Source organism: Cetorhinus maximus, chromosome 31 (assembly GCF_964194155.1).
Source record: "Cetorhinus maximus chromosome 31, sCetMax3.hap1.1, whole genome shotgun sequence".
Classification (NCBI taxonomy): Eukaryota; Metazoa; Chordata; class Chondrichthyes; order Lamniformes; family Cetorhinidae; genus Cetorhinus; species Cetorhinus maximus.
The window spans coordinates 18,870,552-18,878,894 of NC_135909.1; the positions used below are offsets into that span (position 1 = coordinate 18,870,552).

At 45.2% G+C, this 8,343-nt stretch overlaps 1 non-coding gene across 1 annotated transcript; it reads left to right on the forward strand.

Annotated features, from left to right (window-relative positions):
- The first annotated feature begins 4,744 nt into the window (after positions 1–4,744).
- trnal-cag (transfer RNA leucine (anticodon CAG)) lies at positions 4,745–4,827 on the forward strand. Its single transcript has one exon. It is a non-coding gene; the product is annotated as a tRNA-Leu (tRNA).
- Positions 4,828–8,343: the final 3,516 nt, after the last annotated feature.

Here is an 8,343-nt window from a genome sequence, read left to right on the forward strand (position 1 = left end):
TCCATCCAGCTGCCTTGATTCCATATCCTATTCTACTGTTGCCTCGCAAAAACCTATCACTCACGGATTTGAAATTATTCATTGAGGCCGCATTTACTGCTTATTAGGGAAGACAGTTTCTCACCTCTATCTTTGCGTGAAACAATATTTTTAAAGTCTCTCCTGAATGGCCCGGCTTTGTTGACATTCTGAAATAAAAACAAAGAAGCTGTTGAAAATAACTCGGCAGCTCCGGCAGCATCTGCGGCGAGTGAAACAGAGCCTCCCGGAACTGGCGAAGAAGTCACATTGGAATCGAAACGTTCACCCTGTTCCAGGTCTGGCAGCATCAGTGGAGAGAGGGACAGAGTTAATGTTTGATTCTTTGCGAGAGATACTGCCAGACCTGATACCAGAGAGCGGGGCCGGGAAATTATTCTGAATGTTGCTGCTCAAACAGCGAATTGTTGATATGTGACATCGAATTGTTGTTTATCGAATACAAAAGTTCGGAGTAAAGGTCACAAATTTCAAGCGTTGACTTTGTTTTATTCTCTCCACAGATGTTACCTGATGGGCTGAGTGTTTCCAGCATTTTATTTATATTTTTGACGTGAATAACCGAGTCCGCGCTGGATCATTCTTTAATGGTCTCTCACAAATCCAGTATCATTATTTTATCAACTTCTCCGCTCACTTTCACTCTTTGTATTTGGGCCTCGGCTCCTCCACAGTTTGCAGCATCTCACCAATTAAAACAAAACAAAACAAAACTCGATCATCCGTGGCCTCAATCAGATTATGATTCAACCCGTCCTTGTGGCTGGGCTGGTGGGTAAAACGGTAGCGCTTTTGACTGTAGAGTAGAAGATTCTGTGTTCAGATCACAGGGTTTTACTGAAATCCTGAATTTTAGATGTGGAAAATAATCATTGTTTGGGGATATTGACGAAATGATGCGTTTCAAAAGCATGATGAAAGTCATCTTTTCCAGCTGCTTGCGAAATACACACTCAGTTTTTATTTTGCACAGTTTTATATCAATGTTTCAGGGATGTGGTGTGTCTATTGTTTCTGCAATTGCTCTGTTGCCCAGTATCAGAATTAAAACACAAACTGTCCATCGTGGAGTTTAAAACCACAACCGCCTCCGTCTATACAGTCGTTTCAGTCAGTTACTGGGTGAGAGCGCGGTGTTAATATTTTATTATGTAAGCTACAATCACGCGTTATTATTTTTCCAATATATCAAGAGATTCAAATTCGTCCTGTTAAAGCAGAATGACAGTGATTTCAGTAAGAAATGTTTACAAACAACAGCAATTTCTTTCTGCTCACTGTACACACACATAGCGATTTGTATTAAACAGCAGGAGAGGAAATCGCAGTCCGCAATCTTCACGTTCACGTTGACCTGAATTTCAGTTTTGGGGGTAAAGATGTTTTTGTGGAAACTGAAGTCGCTTTTCCTGTGAATGGAGCCGGTTAAAGAGCCCTGGCCGGCCTGAAAGTCCCCGAGCCCGGGGCCAGCGGCAGCCTGGGGAGAAGACAGGTCCCAGAGAAAGGAAATAAGATTTGAAAGAGAGAGGGGTGCGGGCGGGGCGGGAGAGGGAGTTGTGGGGAGTCAGGGAGGGAGATCCAAGGAGGGAGGGGGGAGGGGGGAACAGCTTAGTAGGAAGCGAGGGAGAGAACTAGGGAGGAAGAGAGGGACGGAGCTTGAAGAAGAGAGGCAGTGATAGGAGGAACTGGAATTTTTCCACCACATTTTTCAACCTCAGGCACACCGAAAACCTCACGGCCAATGGTGCGGGAGCGGAGGTGTGTCTTGGTAAGTGAGATTGCTGCTTCAATGTGCACAGCAACATGCCACCACAGCAACCTGATCAATGGCTATATAATCTGTTTCAGAGATTCCGATGGATTAATATTGATCCCAGGGCTCCGGGTAAGAATCCGCTTCTTTTGTTGTAACTAGTCTGGTTGGATTGTTCACATCCGTCCGAGAGGAGAAGATGGGGTTTCGGTTTCCACTGTGGTTTGTAGCTGGATATAGTGAAGTATCTTAATCACCCCTCTGTGGGGTATTACACAATATTGCGATACATACTTTCCTCTTATAGAAGCTCAAGCAGCTGGAAACACTGAAGTCGTGGCTCTATCTTTACGAAATCACGCAACCTGTGATAATAAATCATGAACTCTTCCAGTCAGTGGAGATGTAATATGGACACCAAAAATACTCACACACCACAGCAGATGTTGTTTTATTTCCCTCAGGGAGAGTCGATTGAAGAGTTATCCTTCCTTTGTCACTTTGAGTTTCTCAGTATTGTAATGCTGCCTCATTCATTCCTGGGAACATGTGGTAATCAGAGATCATCACTTCCTCCCTGCCTGAATCCGGCTGAGACAAGTGTTATCATTAAGTCCAGTCAACATCTGACCCCTTATCAGATCCGATATTTGATCCAAAGATAATATTTTCTATTATCTACACTGGGAATTGAAATTCCAGCTACACTCTCTCCCCCATCTCTTTCAACTGTGGGTGTCTGTGTCTCATTTTCTGTAACACCTCTTCAATTAACAATCTATATCTGCTTTTCCTTACAGAGGGCAATCTCTTCTCCATTTTTTACTTTGCTGTGAGTTATGATTCAGTCAGTTGTTCTCTTGCTTTTTACAATCAGGGGTCTGCGAGTTCAAAACTCACTCCAGAATCCTGAGCACAAATTCAGACTGACCCTCGAGTGCAGTAATCAGTGAATGCTTCACTGTTAGTGGTGCCAGCTTTTAGATGATATGGTAAACTGAGGTGCCACCTGCCTTCTCAGGTAAATTATACCCTGCACAATTATGGAGAGGGGGGGGGCGGTGGTGGAGTTATTACATGGTGTCGGAGCCATCTGTCCCTCCATTAACATCACTTCAAAACATATTCCATAGTCTTTATCACATTGCTGTTCCTGGAAACTGGCTGTGTGCAAATCCTTTAACAAATTGTTCAAAAGGGTTGGGATTGGAATGCTGTGAGAAAAAGTCAAGCGAATATTCAAAATTCTGCCAAGAGAGCTTCATTGGACAGCAGAGAAATCAGGTGAGAAATTCGAGTAAATCGACACCAGAGAACAAGTCACCGTCAAAACTGGATCAACTCTTGCGATGATCAATGACTAAAAGGTCCGCGCATCATCAGTTCATTGACCAGAGACGCTCACAGAGTGTTTTGCACAATGCGACTCTAATGCAAACCTGAAGGAACGAAACCTTCCCAGTTCATGGTGATATTGGGGATGGAATTCCATATTCTGAACAATGGATTAAGAATGAATAATCATATCTGTCCAAATAATGATTTACTGTGTCTTTGACGTGATGCTGTTTCCGCTCTGCTGACACTCTTGTCCTTCTCGATGGTCCATGTAGCAGGGAGGACGCTGTTGTTCAAATTAGCATGATGAATTACTGCAGGGTGTCGTATGGATCGGACCTACAGCAGCTAATACGAGAAACTGCACCAAATGCTTCCGCAGAAGAGATTTGTCTCATTTTCTTTTTCTATTCAAGTCATCATGGAGTGACTGAGAACAAGGGAAGGCCACTCGGACCATGGGCTGAAATGGGCCGAAGAACGGGGAAATCCTCGGCTGGTGAATTTTTTCAGCACTTACTGCTTGTGTCCGTGTGTGAATAAAAGCGATTAGAGAGGTTGGTTGCAGATTGAATTGTTTACTGGAAGTAAGAAGCTAATGCAAATTTACTGTAAAGGAAAATTAAGCTTTTTTTTTTTCGATCGTAGCCAGTTGTTTCCTTTTGGTGTGAATGAGAACAAAACTAGCAGAAAAAGGTCTCGATCCATGGGTTATGGGTCCAGCACGCTTTCGCAGCGCTACTTTCCTACAAAAACGGATTCCTTCCTGCCTCGTAGTGTTGCATGTTAGACAGGAAAATATTCACTTACTCGGTACTTTTTTTAAATCAAGAGCACACGTGTTGGGAAGCTCACCCTGGCTACGCAATTGCGCTTCACACAACTCCGAATGCAGCAGAGAAAGACACAGAAAAGCAGTTAGAGACTATCAGGACACACGCAGTGACAGACAGGAAAAAGTTACGCAAACCAGCAAGGTACTAAAATGGAGAGATTGACCATTTATGAAAGAGTATTTTCCGTTGTATGGAACCTCCCCTTTTTTAGGTGTTTGACAGACCTCAGGCTTAAAGGCTGATCTCGGCCAGTCGAATTCCGAAGATCACTCCATCAAATGCCAAGTGATGATCGACCCCTCGGGACCAGTTGCCAGTTTAGGCTCGACTCACTGTGGTTCAGAACAGCCAAGATGAGCACAGATCCAGTAACTCGCTCTCAACAACCACACTTTATGGAAATGGGGAGGAAGCAGCACAGCAACCGCTGGCTCGTGACGCCGGGGGAGCATGTTCCAGACACCGCAGCCAGGCCGAGTGGGGAGGGTGGGGGTGGATAGTGCTGATGCTGTTTGGGGGAAGCGGTGGGGCGGGGGGCGCGGAGGATGGAAGCCATGGCGCAGAGTGATGAGTGCGCAAACAGCCGACTTTAAAGCTCACAGAAAAGCGGTGTCTGGAGCTGCCCCTAGAGACAAGTTTTGGGCTGTCAGTAAAAAAAAAAAACTCCCATAATGAAGGTGCAAAATCAGGAACAGTAAATGCTGGGAACATTTAGCAGATCCAAAGCAGCTGTGGGGAGAGCGCAATGGATTAGTGGCCCATCTGCTGCATTACCGCAGTCAGGATGGCCGAGCGGTCTAAGGCGCTGCGTTCAGGTCGCAGTCTCCTCTGGAGGCGTGGGTTCGAATCCCACTCCTGACAATAATTTTTCTCTCAGCACCTTTCAAACCCGGGACCTCCACCAGCTGGAAGGAAAAGGGCAGCAGATGCATGAGAACACCCCCAGCAGCAAGCTCCCCTCTGAGCCACACACCATCCTGACTTGGAACTGTGTCGCTGTCCCTTCACTGTCGCTGGGGCAAAATCCTGGAAATCCCTCTGTGGGTGTACCTACACCACATGGACTGCAGCGGTTCAATAAGGCAGCTCATCGCCAGCTTCTCAAGGGCAATTTTGGTTGGGGTAATAAATGCTGACCGAGCCATCGACGCCCACATCCTGTGAAAGAATAAAACAAAAACTCTTGGCCACCGGAACACAGCTCAGAAAGTTCACTGATACCAGAGCAAAATTGTGCGAATGCTGAAAATCAGAAATAATAACAAACAGAAAATGTTGGAAATACACAACAATTAAACAGCATCTGTGGAGAGAAAAACAGAACTAGCAATTCAGGTCTGTGATATGACCATTTCCTTCTCTTTCAATCATTCAGCTGACAAACAGCAAGGAAGCCAATCACCAGTCAATATCCCCTCCCCTTTCTACGGCACCTTTCTATGCAAGTGCACGACGCACAACACTTGCCTTTGTACCTCAATATCCAAGGCCTCAAATACTCCTTCCAAGTGAAACAGTGATACACTTGTTCTTCTTTCAGTTTAATGTGCTGCATTTGCTGCCACAATATGTTCTCATCTGCTTCAGGGGAGTGAGCGCTTTGAGGAATCTCCGTTCAATCCGCAAGCCTGACTCTGAGCTTCCTGTCACTTGTCATTTCAATTCTCCACCTTGCTCCCACTCTGACCTTTCTGTCCTTGGTCTGCTGCAGTGTTCCAGGGTGAAGAATAATATAAGCTCGAGGAAGAACACCTCACCCTACGCATTTCTGGCCTCAACATCGAGTTCAATAATTTTAGATTGTAAACTCAGCCTCCCTCTTGTTTCATTTGTTTCTTTCAGGTTTTTTTTCCAATTTTAGTTTCTGATTTAACCTCCTTACTTTGGTGAGGCAGTAGCGTAGTGGAATTGCTGCTGTACTGATATTCCAGAATAATGCTGGTTTCGAATCCTGCCACGGCATACAATGGAATTTGGATTCAGTAGAATTCAAAAATGCAAAGCCTAATGATGACCATGAAATAAATGTCTGTTGTTCGCTAGGGCAATGAAATCTAATGACCTGGTCCGGCTGCATGTGATCCCAGACCCCCAGCAATGTGGTTGACTCTTCAAACACCTTCTCCACTCAGTTGTAACAAGGTCTTACAAAGAGAAGAAGAAAGAAACGAAACCCACCATCGATCTCGACAATGGCAATCACAGCTCTCTGTCCGACCCTGGGAAGTCCTCCTTACTAACAGTGGGGGAGCTGTGTGATAGATTAGTTTAGCAACAGCGTGTCTGACATCGTCACGGACTCATAGCTTGCAGATAATGTCCCAGTCTCCACCATCACCATCAATGGGTATGTCCTGTCCCACCGGCAGAATAGACTGAGCAGAGGTAGCACAATGGCATACATTTGGGAGGGCTACAAGAGCAGGTTAGAGGCTAGGAATCTACAAGGATGGAATACTCTGCACTTGCATTGGAAAGTGCAACTCCTTCAACACTCAAGAAGCTGGACACCATCCGCTTGATTGGCACCACATCCACAAACATTCACTCCCTCCACCATCGGTGCACAGTAGCAGCAGTGTGTAGCATCTACAAAATGAACTGTAGGAATTCAACAAAGCACCTGCTACGACCTAGAAGGACAAGGGCAGTAGATAGGTGGGAACACCTAGAAATTTCCATCCAAGCTACTTCACTCACCATCCTGATTTGGAAATACATTGACGTTCCGTCGCTGGGTCAAAATCCTGGGACTCCCTTCCTAACAGCACTGTGAGTGTCCCTACATTACATGGACTGCAGCGACTAAAAAAGGCAGCTCACTACCAGCTTCTTAAGGGCAACTAGGGAGGGGGAAGAAATGCTGGCCCAGCCAGCGAAAACCTCATCTCGTGTATGAATAAAAATACATACATTGCACTTGGAAGCCTGCTCTCTAGCCATTCTCACCTCATCTGGACCCACCTTTTGTTTCTTTGCCTGTTCCAGTAAATCTCCCTTTGGATTTGGCACTGTGAAACCTTTTTTAAATTTAATCTCCCTGGGCTCCCACACCATTACAGATCTTCGCTTCTCTTCAACCTATTCCCAAAACCGGGACTCGTTCACTTGCTCAAAACCTCTTACATTTCTATCTTTCCTCAGTTCAGATGAAGTGTCATCAACCTTAAACATTAATTCGTTTTAACTCCACAGATGCTGCTGAATATTTCCAGCATTTTCCGTTTTTATATTATAGTCTGCTCCTTGACTGATAACACATCCCTTTTAAGGACAGCGTGAATTATCTGGAACTGGTAACAAACCACTTTTAAACAGACAGAGTCATATTTACACAGCTTCGATTCCCTGACAAAAGACAACATTTTACGGCTTCCATTGTGTGCCCACGGGATCAATTCCCATGCCAGCTTCTCACACCCTTCCTGCTCTACAGAATGTAGGACTGATTTCAATCCATGAAACATAGAATGATAAAGGACAGAAAGGACAGAACGCTGGCTGGGCCAGCATTTCTTCCCCCTCCCTAGTTGCCCTTAAGAAGCTGGTGGTGAGCTGCCTTTTTTAGTCGCTGCAGTCCATGTAATGTATCACCACCTTCAACACCTCTTTGATCCTTTTGTCTGTGACATCTTTTGATTATCTGCTCCTATCACTGCTTGCTTGTCCCTACAAACACCTCCCCCCCTCAACTTCTCTTCCCCCCCCTTCCCCTCCACCCCCCCACCCCCCCCCCCCCCCCCACCTTAAACCAGCTTATATTTCACCCCTCTCCTAACTATACTCAGTTCTGCTGAAGGGTCATGAGGACTCGAAACATCGACTCTTTTCTTCTCCCTCAATGCTGCCAGACCTGCTGAGTTTTTCCAGGTAATTCTGTTTTGTTTTGGATTTCCAGCATCCGCAGTAGTTTTTTGTTTTTATTAAGGACAGAAAGAGCTCATCCCGCCTGTGGTGGGTATTTGGTTGTGTGATATAATTACTCTTAGATCCGTGCCCTGTCCCCATTGTCCTGTCTTTCCTTCCTTCAAGACTTTTTTTCTCCAATTTTCTTTAAAAGTTAATCATGAATCTGCTTCCACCACCCTCCCAGGTAGCTTCCATTTCACAACAACCCACTCTGTAAAATATATTCTCCTCATCCCGCTCCTGGTTCTTTTCCCAATCAGCTTCAAACTGTGTCCTTTGGTTAGCGACCCTTCTGTTAGTGGAAACAGTTTCTCCTTATTTACTCTACCAAACTGGTCATCATTTTGAACACCTCATGGCAGATGTTTTTTTCGATGCAAAGCAAGTGGAGACAATACACGCGAATCTTTAAGAAGATTGAAGCCGAATGCGAAGTTATCCAAATTCGAGTGATTTCAGCAACAGCGC